Raw genomic sequence first — 20,378 nt, 5'->3', positions numbered from 1 at the left:
GACTCCTAAGAGAATGCATCAGGACTCTCTTTCAGGACCAGAGTCATACTGGGGAGAAACTGCTAGGAGTGGAATCAAGACTGAGCAGGTCATAGACAAGAGAGAGGAAGGGAAAAGAAGGTCTAGATCAAAGCAGGAGAAGGGAACACAGAAAACATCAGAAAGCAGCTGCCAAAGTTTTGAGCACTATCAAAAACAACAGAGGAGCTGCAGCTCTGTGAAGTTAGAAAATCTTTCTTGAACTCCAACTCATTCTAAAGTCAGGAAACCTAATTTCACATAAAGTGAATAACAAAAAAGCATCAAGGTCAAATCCCACACAAAGTTATTATAAGAAAAATAAAAAGGAACAAAATAACATCCCTATAGACAAGGGAAACAGGCCTGAAAGAAGTGCCCACAAAATGTATTAAAACTACAAACTATTGTGCCAAAAAAATGAGGTAAACACATTAAGAAAATGGCACAAGGTGTGAAAGAACAATGTACAACTGAATTATGAAACCTTATAAATGAGAGGATAAAGTTCAAGAAAGACTTAGAAATTAAAGAAAAATTATTTTCAGAAATTAAGACTAAGACGGGACATGAGGAAATCAACTTAATTCCTTAAGAAAAACAGAAAAACTTTAAAATCTAAAAAAAAGAGTAATTATATCTCAGAAATATCAAGTATTAACAATTAAAAAAGAAATAAGTCATTTTAATTGGAGAGAGATGAAATATTAGGGTGGTTTTGATTTGCATTTCTCTAATAACTAGAATTGTTGAATACTTTTTCATATATTTGTTGATCGCTTGTATATATTCTTCTGTGAAGTGTGCCCAGTTCCTTAGCCCATTTATTGATTGGGTTCTTTGTATTTTTGGTATAAAGTTTTTTAAGTTCTTTAAAATTTTGGAGATTAGTGCTCTGTCTGAAGTATGTGTGGAAAAGATTTCTCCCACTCTGTAGACTCTCTTTTGACATTATTAATTGTTCCCATTGCTGAGAAAAAAGCTTTTTAGTTTGAATCCATTCCATTTATTGCTTCTTGCCTTCATTTTTTGCACTGTAGGAGTTTTGTTAAGGAAGTCTGGTCCTAAGCCAACATGATGGAGATTTGGGCTATTTTTTCTTCTATTTGGGGCAGGGTCTCAGGTCTAATTCCTAGGTCCCTGATCCATTTTGAGTTGAGTTTTGGGCAGGGTGAGAGATAGGAGTTTAATTTCATTTCACTACATATGGATTTCCAGTTTTCCCAGAACCATTTGTTGAAGAGGCTATTTTTTCTCCATTGTATGTTTTTGGCACCTTTGTCTAGTACGAAGTAACTGTATTTATATGGGTTTGTCTCTGTGTCTTCAATTCTGTACCACTGGTCTACCTGTCTATTTTGGTGCCAATACAATGCCATTTTGTTACTACTGCACTGTAGTATAGTTTAAGGTCTGATATTGTGATACCTCCCTGCATCATTCTTCCTGCTAAGGCTTGCTTTGGCTATTCTGGGTCTCTTATTCTTCCAAATGAATTTCATGATTGCTTTCTCTATTTTTATGAGACACATCATTGGGATTTTAATTGGAATTGCATTGAATCTGTATAGCGCTTTTGATAGTATTGCCATTTTGACAATATATGAAGTGTTTAACATCACTAGTAATTAGAGAAATGCAAACCAAAACCACCCTAAGATTTCATCTCACTCTAATTAGAATTGGCTCTTATCAAGAATACAAGCAATAATAAGAGTTGGTAAGGATGTGGGGAAAAAGGCACACTCATATATTGCTGGTGGAGTTGCAAATTGGTACAGCTACTCTGGAAAGCAGTATGGAGATTCCTCAGAAAACCTGGAATAGAACTATCATTTGACCCAGTTATCCCATTCCTCGGTTTACACTCAAAGGACCTAAAATCAGCATAGTACAGTAATGCAGCCACATTAATGTTTATAGCAGCTCAATTCACAATAGCTAGATTGTGGAACCAACCTAGATGCCCTTCAATTGATGAATGGATAAAGAAACTGTAGTATATATACACAATGGAATATTATTCAGCTGTAAAAGAATAAAATTATGGCATTTTCAGGTAAATGGATGGAGCTAGGGAGTATCATGCTAAGTGAAATAAGCCAATCCCCAAAAAACCAAAGGCTGAATGTTTTCTCTGATAAGTGGATGGGGGTGGGGATGGGAGTAAGGGAAAAATGGAGGAGCATTGGATTACGTAGAGGGAAGAGAGGGGAGGGGAGGGGGGGAAGGAAAGATAGTGGAATGAGACAAATATCATTACTCTATGTACACGTATGATTACATGAATGGTGTGAATCTCCAGTGTGTAAAACCATGGAAGTGAAAAGTTGTACCCCATTTGTGTACAATGAATCAAAAATACATTCTGTAAAAATAAAAATAAAAAAATAAAAAAAGAAATAAGGAGATAAAAAGATTTTAAAGAAAATGGAAAATACTGAACATTGGCAAAGATTGAATGCACAGTTAATTGGAGTCTCTGAGGAAGAAAAACCAAAACCCGAAACCAATGCTAAAACCTGTAATTCAAGAAAAATTTCCTGAAATAAAGAGAAAACTATGAAATCTTATGTGTGGGCTCAGCATGGTTGCACACTTGTAATCCCAGCGACTCAGGAGGCTGAGACAGGAGGATTGCAATTTCAAGGTCAGCCTCAGCAATTTAGTGAGCCCTAAACAACTTAGAGAGACCCTGTCTCAAAATGAAAAATAAGAAGGGTCATGGGATGTAGCTCAGTGTCAAAGTGCTTGTGGGTTATATTCTCAATTCTAAACAAACAAAAACTAGACAGACTCTCTAGCATACCTGAGACTATAGAACTAGAATGACTACCCAAGACAGTCTAATAAATTTACTGAACTTCTTTCTTTTCATAGAAGGAGAGAAAAAATAAAATCCCTGGGCATCTGGTTTAAAAAAAAAGTGACATATTAACAAAAGAAAATTGAGATTGTCATCAGACTTTGATGGCAACACTTTTGCCAGAAGAAAATGGGAGTAACATGTTTAAGATACTTAAGGAAAGAAAGTTTAAGGGTATAAGTCAAAGATTTTATATCCAGCAAAACTGACTGTGATATAAAAAGGCACAGAAAAGCTATTACCAATAATTAATACCTGAGGGAATGTTATTCCCTGTACCCTTCCTAAGGAATCCACTAAGAAGCAAGTTTTAGACAACCAAAAATGACTAAAGAGATGTTACCATTAGGACTGCTGTAACACACAATTATCTTAAGATTAAGACCAAAGGAGGCCTAAGGATGTGTGATGGTTGTACTTTCCAGCAATGTAAATATAGTTAGACAAAAACTATGAGGAGAACAGAAAAAGAACATGCAAGGAAAGGTAAAAGGATTTCTGTAATCATGAAGGTAGTAGGGTCTGTATTGTTTTCTAAGAGTATGAAGATAAATTGGTAATCATGTAATCTTCTAATTTTATTATCTCCTGGACCCTCGAGAACCAGAATTCTCAGTATGGAAGAAAGGAAATACAAATGTGATAGAAGGGCTGGGGGTGTGGCTCAGCTGCAGAGTACTTGCCTACCAGGCACCAATACTTGGGTTCCATTTCTAGCACCAACAAAACAAAAACAGAAACAACACCCCCCAAAACAACTCGAAATAAACAAAAAAACCAAAACCCAATCCAAAACTATACACACACACACACACACAAAATGGAGAAGAGGTTAAATAAAAGAAAGCTCTGTATTCTTGAATTTTGATTGGAACTATCACCAATCCCAGGCACCCTCTAATCTCAGCTACTTGGGAGACTGAGGCAGGAGGATCCCAAATTCAAGATCAGCCTTGTCAACTTAGTGAGAATTTGTCTCAAAATAAAAAATAAGAAGGGCTGGGGATATAGCTCGGTGGTAGAGTGCCCCTGGATTCAATCCCCGATGTCAGGGGGAAAAGTAGAAAGAAAGGAAAACAATGTTTTTCGAAGAAATGTCAGATTTCAGGTTGCAGGGGTGCCGAAACCTCTTGTAATATCAGACAGCAAGGGAGCCATCAAAGACCACTAGGGTCATGTAAAAAGAGCACTCCGGTGTCCACCTCAAGTATTTCTCAAAAACAAAAGATGGGAGAGTTTGAGTTTCAATGACAATAATTGGAAAGGACCCAAAACAATCAAATATGTTTAAAACATCAGGAATAAAAAAATAATCATATATACCTTTGGAGGATGATAAAAAAGCAATTCATTATATTAAAAAGGGATAAAGGGAAAGAATCAAACATGTATCTTGCCTTTGCTATACAAGCTATACTGTATTAAATGGTGGTTAAATATTAAAAATGGAAAAGTGTCTCTCTGTAAAAATATTTCAACTCATGAATGACAAATAAATGATAAACAGAATAGGACCATTTGCAACATACAATGAATAAACAAATTCAGGCATTAGGTGTCACTGCTACTAAGATCACTAAAGAGACATGACCAGATCTGGTATCTTCCTAACAGTCTGGTCCTCAGTCTATCCAATCTCTGGACCCAGCTGTCATTAGCAGGTGCTGTAAAGACAGAGGGTCATGTGAATTGCACTGAGATTGTACCATCAGCAAAATCCACACTGAGGGAAAACTCCACAGGTCTGGGTTCTTCAACAAATAAATTTTAAGTAAATGAAATGGATGGAGAAGGAACCTATAAATTAAAAAAAATTAAAGTCATTTTTTAGTGGCAAAACTAATCTATATTATCTTCAGATAATATAGATTAATAATATCATTTGGATGATAAAACAATTTTTTTTTTAGATGCAAGGAAGTGATTACTATGACAGGATAGTGGTACTTCTGGTGGAAGGGAAAGGGCTATGATAGAAGGGACTTCAGGGGAAGCTCTATTTCTTGTCCTGGGAAGCACTGATCTTAGAGTAATTCATTAAGTCGTGTATTTTTTTTAAATTTCATATACATACACACACACATTTTATTTTTAGTTATTGGTGAACACAATACCTTTATTTTATTTTCATGTGGTGCTGAGGCTCAAACCCAGGGCCTCATGCATACTAGGTGAGAGTGCTCTACCACTGAGCTATAATCCCAGCCCCTAAGCCTTGTATTTGATTAAGGAAGTTTTCTTTATCTGTTTCATTTTACACTAAAAATACGTTTCTAAAGGTATAATGGTACTGATCTAGTAGGAAATGCTAAAAAGATCAAATGTTAACATTTGTGAACAGTGTCATTACAATAAGAATTATTACTAACTTTTTAATTAAAATATACATACTTTGAAAAAGAAAATGTCATCTCTCCTCCACTGTTTTGTCAGAGGGTAGAAGGTAGAGAAAACTCAGCTATAAATAAAAGGGTTTTTCTTATGTATTTTAAAAACTAACATCATTAAATTCTTATCAAGTGCTAGGTACCATGCTGAATTATCTCATTTAGTTTTCATGATAATCCTGGGCAGATCACATTTATTCTCCCTAGTTTATAGATGAACAAACTGAAGCCCAGAGGAGTTAAGTGATTGCCTCAACTTACATAAACAGAAAAGCAGTTGTGCCACATCTGACCTCCGGGCACAAGCCTCCATCTTTGATTCATCTCTTTTTTCCTCTGGGCTGGGCCTGGTGCAGAGGAGGTGCCCAGAATTTATTTATGGAATTAAAAGGACTGATGGAATCCTAACAATGAGGAAATAGATATTAAGGTCAAGTCAGCGACTCCTTATGGCACCACTCTTGGAAACAGGAAAACTAGTCAATGGTTCCCTCGGAACCCAGCAGTCACCATGACCTTCCTTCTGGCCAAACTGGTCTCCTCAGCACAAGGGCTGGCAAATGTTTTCTGCAACGAAATTAAATGTGTCTAGGAAAACAGAGACGGAAGAAATGGCTCCATGCTGCTGACAGCAGGGGGTGCAGCAAAAGCGTTTCCAGAACCCTAGGTGTACAAAGCCATCACCCGCATACACTGAGCTATCAACTTCAGGCTAAGAAACAAGACGCAGAGCCCATGTGTCCTCACTGGTGCTAGAAACCATCACCAAAGAGGATCAGCCTGGGTCCTGAAAAATCTAGATGCAGACAGATTAGGTTCCAACCTGATTCCTCTAGTGCCTGCCTAACCTGGGGGCTCTCGCCAGCCCCCTTCTCCACTTGCTTTTTCTGCATAACATCGATGCCATCTGACTTTCATTTTATTTTCATATCATGTTGACTTTCACTTTTTCTACCATCTAGAAAAGATTGGAGGGCTGGGGCCTTGTTTTCATTTGGGGGGTTCATAAGGTCTTGCTATGTTGCCCAGGCTGACCTTGGATGCCTAAGCTCCAGGGATTCTCCTGCCCTCAGCCTCCCAAGTAACTGTCAACTGTAGGCACAGGCCACCACATTCAATTGGGCACTTTATTTTGCTCAATGCTGCATCTCTAAGCATCTAGAAGAGTGTATGTAGAAGAGGGTCTTAGAAAATACTTGTTCCCAGTTGTTGAATTAAGTGATTTCAGTTCTCTCTGCTTTAAGTTTCTTATGTAGTAAGTCTGTGCATATTTAGCCAAAAAATATAAATAAAGGGCAAGAAGCAGAAGTCAATAAATATTAGTTTTCTTTTCTCATACTACTTTTGCATAACATGCATCAACTGAGGATAACACCAATTGCCTCAGGACAGAAGTCCCCTTCAGAGAACAGATGATGACCTTTTAAGCTGGTAGGGGACTTGCTCAGGACAACCTCAAAACCTGTAGGCCACTATTCATGGGAAGATGAGAGTGAAAATGCAGCACAGTGGGAAGATGGGCAAAGAAAGTCCTGGGCAACTGGCTTATGAATAATGCCAGTGAGCTGTGACTGATGGGAACAGGGTTGAGGGGAGACCTGCCAGGTCACATCACTAACAGGGACCAGCAAACCAAACATAAATAATCTCCAGCTAAAGGCTTTCCAAAAATCCTGCCACGCCTCCATGGAATGTGACTGCCAGTGAATTGGGCATCGTTGGAATAAAGGTTCACCGTGGAGGGCAGGGAAGACGAAAGGGGGACAAGTACTTTACAGCTGCCATTGCATTCAATTCTCAGAACAATTTTATGAGGGTGGCATTTTTAGCCTCATTTAACAAATGAAAAATGTGCAGCTCAGTGAGGGAAAGGGACCGAGAGTTTCACGGCTTTTAAGCAGTAGTTCTCTTGGAATCTCAATTTTCTTTAGCTTGTACTGAACTGATTCTTATAATATGCGCAGAGTACTTCTCCATCCCTTGAATATCCCATTGTACACTTTACAACTTTTCCCCACCTCCAGGAAGAGAATACATTAAGATTAAGATAAGAAATAAGACATCTACTAGCTATTAATTGTGAGCTAATAAAATTTCAGCAAATTCACTGACATTTGGGGGTAGTCAATTGACACAAGTAGATTTCTGACATTCCTGTTAGCTCTAGGCTAAGCCCACAAAGTTTTAAACATCTTGCTCTTATTTCATTATAAATCAGGAACCAGTCAGACATATGCCAAGAAAGCCCTGGGAAGACATCAGTTAAGCAGAAATTCTCTTTTATTTTATACTTGAGGAAAAGGGTTCAGAAAGGCATAGCAACTTGCCTAGAGTCAAACAGCTTAGAAGAGGTAGAGTCCAGGTTGTCATCAAGTCTAGATCTAACTCAAGGGGCTTCACTTTGTTATTCACCATGTACTATTTGCCTGGGACAAGGGGTGAGTCCCTCAATAGCTATACCAGCTGGGATCTGGTAGGGCTGGTTCTGGGCCTTGTCTTCAGACTCATCCCCACGCCTCTGTTCTACACTGTACAGACAAAAGGCTGATTCCCTGCATGTGGAACTCCTGGGCTCCCAGATCAGCTGGTTTCCCCTAGGGTTGGCCTGTGTGAGGCACTGGTGAGATGAAGAGGAGAAAAAGGAAGGAGAAGCAGGAGTATTTCTCTACTCTCTCACTACCTGCTTGGGTGGGCTGTCCGGCAATGGCTCACCTCCTCTCTGACTCAAGCCCCCATGCTACAGGCAGCAGCATTAGCCAAATGACTTGGCCTCTGGCCTCAGGAACACCACCTCTGCTGTTGCTAGTCTTTGGACTAGCTACCTCTGCCTCCCTCTTCTGAGTTTCAGCTCCTCCTTACACCTTTAGCCATTTCCTTGTATTATTTTCCCTTTCGGTTGCCTAGGTTAGATTCTGATAAACTTAAGTTCCTGGACCTACAGGGACCAAGAGGCAGCTGTGTCTTAAGACCACCTGTTGGCCAAAAACCTCTATCTGGTCAGACAAGAAATGCTTTGGAAAAAGAATGTGCTTGTCTTTTCTGAGGTTCACAGCCATGGGTCTGGGGTAAAATGAACGCAGTTGGTATCCTAATTCCCTGGTCCTACAGTGAGAAACACTCACCATCAACCATCAGCTACGGCAGTGTTTCTCAAACTGCTGTGAGAAGCACTAGATGCCTGGAATATTAATAGGTATTTTCTGAGGAAAAAGCATTTTGAAAATCTCTGGGTTAAACAAACTCAACCATTTTTTCTTAACAGCAGGGTTTTGTTTTGTTTTGTTTTAACAGCAGGGCTTCAGTAATATGCATTGATATATATGAGTTAAAGTTTATAATAATGTGATGATTCCAAATTTTATGGGATTAGAAAACATCAACATCTTGTGGGTCTAGTATTTCAAGGAATACGGTTCTGGAAATGCTTGTTAACGGTATTAGTGCTAAGCCCTTTAGTGGCCTTCCAGGTTTCTCACAGATGGGAGTGAGCCACGCCCAACTTCATCCTTAGCAGCACTTCTTTTTCCTGTCTATATTCCAGCTACATCACCACTCACAGCACCTAACTATGCCAGGTCCTGCTCCCTGCTCCTGGGAATCTACTTCCTCCCTCCCTGGGAAGCACAGGCAGAAGTGATTAGCCCTGCCTTTGACCACCTACTACCGGTAGAACATTCCACGGTAGCAGTTGCCACCCCTTACTGCAACTCTCTCCTGATTTTCTGTCTCTGCCCCTTCACTGTCCTTAAGAATAGTGACTAGGTCTTATTTGTCCAGGGCAGAGTGGATACCTGGTCAGGTGTACAGGGGGACCAAGAATCCTAAGATTTCAAATACTATACCATTTTCTGCTATCAAGGCTTGATTACAATTGACTTACAATTCACAATAAATCAAATAAAAGTCTATTGTTAAGATGATACCTAATCAGTTAGGCATTGTGTACACGCCTATATCCCAGTTATTGTGGAGGCTGAGCCAGAAGGATCACAATATCAAGGCTGGCCTCAGCAACTTAGTGATACTCTGTCTCAAAAAAGGGCTGGGGATGTAGCTCAGTGAATGTGAGCTTGTATGCAGCATGTGTGAGGCCTGAGTTCAATCCCCAGTACCTCCCCACGTACAAAATCATAATCCCTAATAAATCATATTAGTGTAGATACTTTTATTATGGTAAAAGCCAATTTTATTTTAAATCCCCAAATCACCTAGAAAGCAGCCACCCAGAAACATGGTTTAACATTGCTGTGAGAAAGCTGGCCACTAGGTGTCAGCCCAGGAACAGAGGAGGAAGGGCTATACGGAACCAGTGTTTTACTTTTTCATCCAATTATCACCATAAATATCAAATATTTAAACAACAAAATATTAGGCAATTAAAATTATTAAAGGAATGTTTTAAAAAAGATATGAAATTTTGACATCTCCCCTTTGCAAAATAGTTTACAAATGGTGCTAGTTTAACCTGTATTTGTCAAGAAACATTTGCACAGATTAAAGAAACTGACTCCTAAAAGGAAACCAGCTCAGTTTTCTTCTGAAATGCCCTCAAACTGCATGTAACATGGACCATATGGTAGTCACCACTGTGGAAAGCGGTCAGGGGAAAAGAGCGTGGTCGCCAGAATCAGGCAGATGGAGGGTCTGAATCCTGGCTCTGCCACTTCTTAAAAAGTGACATAACCTTTTCTAGCCTTGGTTTCTCATCAATAAAATGGGGCTATATCACTCTCCCTATGTGGGTACTTTAAGAATCAAGGGAATATTATGTAAAGAGTTTAACATATCATAAATGCTTGATATTCTTTTTTTCTTAAGACTTCAAGTCAATAATTTTTTTTAACAAAACTATCTTTAGTTCTCAACTAAGGACACAAAAATTAAGAACTATGATAATTTCATTCACACAAGAGATAATTATTGAGCATCTTTTGTATTAGGCTCTGTTCCAGGGACACAAGTAAATGTGATACTCCACTGCCTTCTGGAGCAGTCTTCAAGATCTTTGTGGAAGGTGGCATCAGACTGTGGTGTAGCCATCTATTTCAGAGAATGTATTCACACCCAATAGAAAATCTGTGGATGTATATCTAAGAGCAGGGAGGAGGAATGAAATCTATATTTTATCCTCTAGACACCAAAAATATCACAACACCATTCCTCCATCTATGTCATGGGCTCTCTCCTGTGTGCTGGGGTATGAGGAAGAAGATGACGCCCTGTTCCTAGGGAGCTCCCAGGACAGCAAAGCATCTGAAGTCACACAGCACCAGTTCAGGCTCTGAACTGTCCAACGGTATCATTACTTGAAGATGGACCAGATCTTTCCTTTTCAAAGTCTCATTGAAAAAGCAAAAGACCCTAAAGCAAGGTTACTTGATTTAAAACACCAGTAAGAAAAATCATTTCTCTTTGCCATTGCTTCCAACAAATATTCAGTATTTAAAACTGCCACAGCGGATGCAGCCTAACCCATGAATATACTCCTCTCTTGCACACTTCTAGCTGGAGGAGAACATCTATGTGCCTGATTTCTCATGGTAGCTCTGGTTGGCTACCATGCAGCAGCTGGGCTGTGTCTTTGTTTCATGTGTGGCTGACATGTGTTGTGCTTGTGTAGTTGATTCTTCTTATGTTCTAGGTTGAAGCTGTGGGTAATATGATGTTTTGGACTAAATATCTATATTGTGCAACTCTGAAATATGACCACCACTCTTTCTGATGCACAGCACTAGAAAGCAGGTATCAATCATTCATTTGTGCATCCATTCATTCGACAAGCATTGAATGAGCACAAACTAATATAAGGCCATATGCGGGACGGAGGCATACAAAACACAGTCTCATTCTCAAGGAGCAAGTAAAAATGGAGCCAGGATTATTACACAGGACCAAGTTAAAAACTAAAATTCCTCTGGGATCATCTAAGATACACTGGCTGTTTTATTTTTCAAGTATTTTAGAGGAATTTCATTTTCATCGCATTCAGTGATGCTCTTTGAAATCATTTGGTTGAGTTTGATCTTAGTGTTTAAGCAGATTTCCTGCCAGTTCTCATCTTCTCTCACTTAGGGACCTACTTTTTACTCGGGCAATCTACTTCTAGAACAATGGTTCTCAGTTCATCAAGCATTTATTGTGTGACTCCAAGGTAACAGGACTCCTGAACTGTGCTCCTGAGCAACACCAGTGTCCCTGTGCTATGCAGAGTCAAAATTAAACATCAGCCATCTCTTTTCAATGTAGGCAAAAACTGATTTGGTGAAATAAAATAAGATTCTCAATTACACTTTCTCTTATGTATTTAAAAAAACTGACTCTAACGCATCTCTTAATTTTAACACTTGGCATCTACTACCCCCATTTGCCTTGTAAGTGTTGGTGAGCAATAGCATGAAGAATAAATACAAAATAAATATTAAAGGAAATAATTAAGTATGTGATTTATTTAGGAACTTTTACATATCATTTGAGATAAAAGAATTCTTTCACAGCTAATTCAAAAGATGATATGATTTAGGGTTAGGGAGGGGGGCAAGAATGGAGGAAGGAAGGACTGTATAGAGGGAAAAGAGGAGTGGGAGGGGTGGGGGGAAAGGGAAAAAATAACAGAATGAATCAAACAACATTACCCTATGTAAATTTATGATTACACAAATGGTATGCCTTTACGCCATGTACAGAGAAACAACATGTATCCCATTTGTTTACAATAAAAAAAAAAGATGATATGATGAAGAGGGCCAGAATTTCATTGTTTTGCATGGTCACATAAACACTGACACTTGCTGAGAAGAACGAACACCACTATTCTAGAACATGGCAGCAGTCTCAGTCTCCTCCTCTCCCACCTCTACGTAGCTTCTTGTCACCCAGGAAAGGTCACTATCATTTAGTCAGAAAGGCACTGTACTGGTGTTTTACATACATTGTTATTATTTTTCTCAATGGTCCTACAAGGTCGGTGCTATTTCCATTTTACAAATGAGAGCACTGAAACTCAGCAAGGTCAAGTAACTTCCAAAATCATTCTCTAGTAAAGACAGAGCCAGAATCAAGGTAACACGCAACCCAGGTAACATGCAAGGCTATCCTCTTTCCATCACACTCTGGCCTCCTGAGCCACTTAGGGCCACAGAGCTACCGTGGTGGTTGCCAGAGACCCTCTAACCCTGCTTCTTTCCTAGGATGTGACCTTGACTTCAGATAACCATCAAATCAGAAAAAAAACAGCCACCAGTAAGTTACCAGTCCTTTCTGCAGTCCACCTCCGACTCCTGCTGTCAGTACATCGGCTTAGTTTGGGCAGGTGGGTTCTGGTTATAAGTCCCTACCTGCTTACCTGAAATAAACTGGAAAATAAGAAAATCCTTTACAAACTTTTCCTATAGATGATTCAGGGGTACATATCCATGATTCACAAATATACTACCATTCATGTTAACAAAAGCAGGTGTTCTGTGTAGAAAACAGTTTGGTGTAATGTAGGGGCTGGGGGCACAGTTCAGTGGTAAAGTGCTTGCCTAGCATGCACAGGCCTTGGGTTCCATCCCCAGCACTGCAAACAACAAAACAAAGCAAAAAGTTAAACAGAAAATCAGCATATGACCCAGCATTTCCACTCCTAGGCATATTCCCAAAAGAATGGCAAACAGGTGTTCAGATTAATAGTGTTCACAGCAGCATAATTCACAACAGCCAAAAAGTAGAAACAACTCATGTATCCATCAACAGATGAATGGATAAACAAATGTCTACCCATACAGTGGAATATTACTCAATCTTAAAAAGGGTTGAAGTTTTGATACTACAAAGTGGATGAACCTTGAAAACATGCTAAGTGAAATAAGCAGACACAAAAGGACAAATACTATATGATTCCACTTTTATGAAACAGGTCAAACAGAAATTCAGAGAGACAGAAGATAGATTAGAGGTTACCAGATGCTGGGGGTGAGGGAGACAATTTGGGAAGTTATTGCTTGATGAACAGAGAGTTTCTGTTTGGAGTAATGAAAATTTCTGAAAAGAGATACAGTGATGGTTGCATAACTGTGTGCCTGCATGTGACGTCACTGACTGGGTACTTAGCAATAGTTAAAATGGCAAACTTTATGTTGTACATATTTTGTATTTCCCACAGTTGGGGGGAAGGAGGGGGAGGGCTCTGATGCGCTGGATTCCCAGCTCTACCCTCCCAGCTGGGTGGAGAATCACAGGGTGGGCATGGGCTCCCACACACCAGCCCCTGCAGGCTTCACCTACTAGCCTCCTTTTTCCAGGATTCCTCATACCCTTCTCATTTTGCTGTGTTGTATGGAGTGTCGTATGGTTCCTCAAACCTTTTATAGCACAAGATAGAGGCAGAGAGGAATTAGTCATGTCCCTTACGGACGTTCTTGGAATTCTCTGCTTTTGTATGTGGAGGCAGGGCATGCACACCACCCGCTAAGGGTTCTTTGTTTTTCCCATTCTGAGCGACTCAGGTGAGTTGGCTAAAGCTGACCTCCTCACCATGTTGTGACAGGTTGGTCCCCAGAGTCAGGCTCCTCCTGCACACAGACTGATATTTCTTCTATTCAGAAGGTTTTGAAATACTGCATTTCAAATCTTTATTCATGAAGATGTTCAGTGGAGTAATATGGTATTAGAAGATGGGAAACAACCTAAATGTCCAGCATGGGCTACAGCAGCTATGGTAGCTGTGACTGACCGGATATCTGGCAGCTATGTTGAAATATGTGTGATGTGAGGAGCAAACTTTAAACTCAGATCTGACTGCAGCTTTGCAAGCCTTCTGCATAATGAAAAACAAGTGAGTACGAATAAAAAGTATGTGTAAGTTTGGTGGGACTACAGTGATGTTTTAATGTTTTTCTATTTTTTTATTACACTAAAACATGTATAAATACAAGTTCTTTTTTCTAAAACCGTGAGATCAACAGTGTTACTCAAGCAGGATACAGATACATGTGGTGTCTTTCCAACCTGCTCCAGCACAGCCCCGTGCATTCATGCTTGAAAGCTAGGCTATCAATCTGCCTTTATCTTAACTTCTGTGCCTCCAAGGGGTTTTAGAAGGATAAATGTGACTCAGCAGAATCATGTGCAAAATCAGATGGATGACGCCTGTGTCGCCACAGCCAAATCTGGAATGGACTGAGAAAGCAGGACTGGAATGAGTGGTCTGTTGCATGTTAAAGAACTTGTTTACTGTTCCCACCCAGCACTGACCACCTGTGGGCAGAGTTGGGCTCCCTCCATCTTGGGGAAGCCCAGCCAGCAAGTTGCCCCGAGAGGGCTTCAGGAGCTGGCTGAATAACCAACTCCCACAGTGCTCCATCTATCTTGTCCTTTGCACAAATACCAGCCCAGGACAGGATGTGTCTTCAGCACCAATATCCAGGGGTTTTGCTGTGTGATCTATCATTTCCCAAGAACCTGCAGTGGCCAGACCTGGGAGGCAGCTCTACAAGCACTGCTATGAGACAACTCCATGTAGCATGAGCTGAGAAATGAACTCTGTAACAAAAGAGGGGATGAAAGGAATGCTTACAAATCTCTTTTCAAAAGTTATTTAAAGCTGAGGCCACTGTGCTACAAAATGATTTTTGAGGGGGTGGGTTAGTCTTCAAATTTCAAGATGATATAATTTTAAACAAAGGAGGGAGGTAAAAGATTCTTTAAAAAATTCATTCATCAGAGAAAGAACAGTCGAGGCACATTCAAGAGCCACACAGCTATCCACACCTTCCAAAAGTTGCAATCTTCTACAAGCAGAGAAAGGATCCTTGGCCTAGCAATTAAACTCATTTGTCTTTTTTCCCCTTCTTGCCAAAAAGGACCCCAGCCCTAACTAGTTAATCCCCAACACACTCTGCTACTCCTAGAGTTGCCTGGCAACTGTTAGGAGGCGTGTCAAAGAGCAAGAAAGGCCTAAATAAACGAGCTGGAGCCTGGGCTGCAGCTTGACATGGATAAAGGGGGTTTCTTGGAATGGAGCTTCCTGGCTGCTTGTGGTTCTGTCGTTTAAGTAGGGGACGAGTTGGCTTGGCCCATACTGTTAAGTATCTTGGGCTTTACATCTGATATTCTCCAGGTGACTGAAAACTGGGTCACATGCCCTAGTTATTTGCAGATATCTTCCCCTCTTCAAGACAGCAGCGAACTCTAAAGTCTACGAACAGGACAGGAAACAGTATACATACACTTAACAGAGGCCTAGGGCCAACACCCTGCCTCAAACATTTCTTGTTCCTTATTTTCTTTCCTCATATTTCCAACCATTATTTCAAAATACACTCACTGATGCCTACACACTCTGCCATGTCCTGTACCTGGTGCTAGAAATGCTGAGGGAAGGGATCCAGGCAAGAGGGTGTGGTGGAGGACCGGGTGGTGGAGTCAGGCCAAGTCTGCCTCCAGGCTTGACTGCAATCTGAGCCTCCATTCCCTAACTGTAAGATGGACAGTTGGGGCAGTCACGGGGAATTTCAGAGATCACAGACATGAAGCAACTTGAAGGGGAGCCAAGCCACTCCTTGTCATGTGGGAGACCATGAGGAGACGGTAGACTTGGCTGTGACCAGGCACCCTTGTTGTCTCATCATCTCACTTTCTGACCCCTACAGACCCCTTTGCAACAATTCAACTGGCCCAGAAGAGACACACCACTGCCCTGGGCCAGACCCACAGTCCCCTGCAGAACTGCAGAGGCAGATGGAGAGGCACAGGATGCTCTTGGCCCAAGACTTGGCTCAGCGAGTGGCCTCTTCCCTTTCCTTCTAGACAGAGGACAACAAAGTTCAAGAGGCTCCCTAGCTAGCTGCAAGTTGAAATTTTTCCAGCAGGAAAGGAAACAAAGACCAAGAAGTTATCTCGAGTGCACCAAGCCAGGAGAAAGGTCTTCAGACACAGCTGCCATCTTTGCCTCTCAGGCCAGGGTTTGACCCCTGGTCACAGAGCCAGGTGAGGACCAATGGGAGCTGTCCCCTAAGCTGCTCCTGGATGGCAGGTTCCTCCTCAGCAGGGAGGAGACCACAGGTGAGAGGCAGGGGACAACTAGCTGAGGAGCAGGCACTGTGTGGGCTTATTTAGGTGGCACTACAATCTTGCAAGGAGGGGGTTACACATCCAGTATAGGGAAAGGCAATTGAGGCTCAAAGGTGACCTGCTCAAAGTCACAGTTAGCTGGGAGCAGAGCAGAAAGGAGCAGTTCAACAAGTTTCATATTCTAAACACAACACTATATTGTGACTCTGCAGGACTCTGAGTCCCATTACTGTACCACTGGTCCAGGGTGGGAAGCCACCACACCATCCCTGCAGAGAAAGGACTCCTGGCAGACCACACATCAGCGAGGCAGGTGAATCAGAGGGGCTGGCAGTAAGTGGTGGGTCACCCTCACACTCTGCTCGGGGTCTTTACCCTGTAGGCCCTTTGCCTTCCGTCTCCTGCTGGTCTTAGGTACTGCCCTGCATCCACCTCAGAGGCTCTGCTCTGCACACACCACCTGTTTCTCCCTCGTCTCAGCTATGAAGGCTTTAAATGTACTCAGATCCTTTGACCCAACAAATCCACATCAGGGAATCTGCCTATGAAAATAATTCAGATCACGTATGAAGATTTATACAAAGATATTCACTACAGTGGGATTTAAAATTGTAAACTGGTACCCAAAATCAAAAAGACCAGGATTTGGATAATGTGGTGGGCCTTGGCACTGCTCTCAGATCACAGGAACTTGATAACAATTGAGTGGGGGCCAGATATGTACCTTTTTAAAAGCCCCCCAGGTGAGTGTGACCCACAGCTAGGCTGAAAAACCACAGGCGTCACTTGCTAGAACACATGCAGCCATTATCAACAATGTTGAAGAAGATATTTGGCATGATATGAAAAATGCTTACGCACACTAGGAGGAAAAAACAAATTAATAACTGGGATACTGGATTGCTTTGTCAGGAATATCTCTACTGTCTGAAAGAAAGACAAAACCCCCAAAACTCAAACCCCAAGCCCCAAATGAAATGAACAGAAGCAAACTGAAGGGTGGGAGCATGTGAACGCCGTGTGTGAGCTTCAGATGAGGGCCTTCGGTGTTTTCTGTTACTCTTTTTTTCTTCTGTCTCTCTCTCTCTGTGGTACTAGGGACGGAACCCAGGGTCTTGCACATGCTAGGCAGGTGTTTCCTATTTCTACTCCTCTGTTACTTTAAATGTTTTTACCAGGAGCAGGTGCTAGTGTGCGGGAGTGTGTGCTAGGCATCAAACCCAGGCTCTTATGCAGGGCAGAAAAGTGCTCTACCACTGAGCTACACCCAGCACAGCAGGTGCTATTTTTATAACCAGAGAAACAACCAACAGACGAGTGGCTGTGTGGAGGCCTCCTTGTCCCCTTGGCACTGTGTTGCCTGTCACCTCGACAGGTTCTCCCAAGACACCATTCTCCTTAGTCACATAGCCACTGCCCCTCTTCCTTCTCTGGCTCACATGTGCTCTGCAATCATTTTAATTAAACCCCAAAACAACCCTGTAGGAGGAATGTTGTCACCCCATTTTTCAGACAAGGAGAATTTGCTGGAATTAAAGTTATGGCCTGAAAACTATCTAAGTACATGGTAATGACCTTTGGCTTGATGTTTGGTTGGAAAATTTCAGGCCTCCTGGCTTCCCTCTTGGCCTAACAGAAGAAAGCTATTCTGATACATGTGAATGGAACTGAAAGTGTGACAGATCTGCTGCATTTCATCGATTCTAAGGAAAATGCTTCCCATCGTAACATTTCTGAAATCTGGATTTGTTTTATGATTGATGGTGCCTTTCAATTGTTACTGGCTGCACTTTTTTCCTTTTCTTAAGATAATGGCATATCCTGTGATTGGATGGCAGCTTGGATTCAACTAGTGCCATGTCTGTAACCCAACCCATCACCTTACCTTCAGAACAATGCTGTCAGTGGCTATGCTGCTACTGTGAACGCGGTGGCAGTGAGCTTTTGCTTTTTGCTACCAAGGGCATCCTCCTCCTGCCACAACTTGGGAGACATCTTGACATTTCTTGTCCTTCCTCTGCCATATTTTATCTACTACTAGAACTAGTAATCTCTTCCTTCATGGTACCTTTCCCTGGTGTAACCAAGTGAAGGCTCTCTTCTGAGTTCCTATAACATTCCTCTAACTGGTCTCTTTGCCTCTCACTTTTCTTTCAGTCTTTCACATCTTACGGCTCAAACCTGACACCAGTCATGTCACGTCTCTGCTCAAAATCTTACACTCCTCACAGGGTACAGTTCATTTCCTTAGCCTGGCATTCCAGGCTCTGCCAAAGCTGGCTCCAACCTCTCCTGCAGCCCATCTCCCCACACAAGCCCATCACTTAAACAAAACAGCTGAGCCATTTCCACGAGGGGCCTCGCCTTGCAGCCTCTGCTCACTCAGCTCACACACTCCAGTGAGGGAGCCTCTGTCCTGCCCTTTCTAAACCTCACTCCTCAGATCCAGTTCAGGTTTCAACTTTCCTATAAATACTTTAGACTTGTTTGATCCTTATACCTGGAGATGTGGAAAGCACAGGTAGTCTCATCAATTCACAGGTAGAGAAGTCCAAGTATAAACACATTAAGTGGTGTGCTCAAGTATTAAACAGCCAATAAGTGCAGGACCAGGCTTTAGACTCCTGGGCTTTTGTCCTTAAATCCATCGCCTCTCAGAGCCAAGTGCAGACAACCACAAAGTCCTCCTGTGGAGTAGCGTGTGTTCAGATCACACCCAGCAACATGCACCAAGATTTAACAGCCTCTGGATTCCAGACACACACACAACAAGGAGGCAATCCTAGGAATTAAAATACTTCCAGTGTGTTGGTTCCCAACAACCCAAGGAAAGGACTAGGCTAGCCGCCCCATTCTCCATCTAGAGAGGGGAAGACGACAGTGTTCTCCTTGATTATGCCAGCTCTCAAAATAGCACCAAAACCAACCTAGATGCCCTTCAGTAGATGGATGGATAGAGAAACTGTGGAATATTACTCAGCCATAAAGAAGAATAAAATTATGGCATTTGAAGGTAAATGGATGGAGTTGGAGAATATCATGCTAAGTGAAATAAACCAATCCCAAAGGCCGAATGTTTTCTCTGATATGTGGAAGCTGATGCATAATGGGGGCAGGGGGTAAGGGAAGAATGGAAGAATGTTGGATTGTGTAGAGGAAAATGGGGGGAGTGGAAGGAGTGGGGGGTTGGGAGGAAAGATGGTGGAATGAGACAAACATTATTACTCTATGTACATGTATGATGTACATAAATGTGTACATGTATGTGTACACAAATGGTGACTCCACATCATGTACAACCAGAGATATGAGAAGTTGTACTCCATTTGCGTACAATGAATCAAAATGCATTCTGCTGTCATGTATTACTATATAGAACAAACAATGAAAAAAAAAAACCTGCACCAAACCTGAGTGGCCTGGTGGATCCAAGATCATGACAAAGAACTGGAGCCACCTCACTTTAAGGCAAGTGGGCATGGGAACTTGCTTTAAGCTAAAGGGCCTTAGAGGGAAGTATTTCTCAGGCAGCAAAGAGGGTGCATTCCTCTGCTTTGTGACCATGACTTCACCTGAAGTGGAGGCAGCATAGGAAGTGAAGCGTCAGTGCTGGGAGGAGAAGGAGCAGGGTGGTGGTGTGAGGATGCTGCTCCTGAGCACCCGCCACCCTAGCCCTTCACAAGAGATGCCCTGGGTGAAGGGAAAGCAAGGTGTTTCTATTACTCCTCGTGTTTCACTTAGACACATAATAGAGTGAGGGCTGAAAAGAGATAACGTGCAATGGTGGCTTGTGAGCAGGTGGGATCCTGGTTCACTCTCAGTATTTTTACATGAAATATACTTCATGACAACTACTCATCTTCTGACATTTAATTTCATTAAATACTATGGGTTAAAACAAACCCAGAAATGAACAGTGCTGGTTTATTGTGTTACCTAAACGGGTCTCCTGTACCCCACTCCAACTGGGAGTGTACTCCTTGGCCAGGAGGCCAAGGTCAGTAGAACAGAGGGCTGTCAGGAAAGACTTTCTGGTCTGAAGCTGGGAGAAGTGG

The 20,378-nt window shown here is 41.7% G+C and overlaps 1 protein-coding gene across 8 annotated transcripts in view; it reads right to left on the bottom strand.

The window, feature by feature from the left end:
- Nucleotides 1-20,378, bottom strand: part of Dennd1a (DENN domain containing 1A) — a 515,895-nt gene that overhangs the window by 132,061 nt on the left and 363,456 nt on the right. The window lies entirely within an intron of this gene.

Source organism: Sciurus carolinensis, chromosome 14 (genome assembly GCF_902686445.1).
Source record: "Sciurus carolinensis chromosome 14, mSciCar1.2, whole genome shotgun sequence".
NCBI lineage: Eukaryota > Metazoa > Chordata > Mammalia > Rodentia > Sciuridae > Sciurus > Sciurus carolinensis.
The sequence above is the reverse complement of the archived record's forward strand: the minus strand, read 5'-3'. Positions and strand labels throughout refer to the sequence as shown.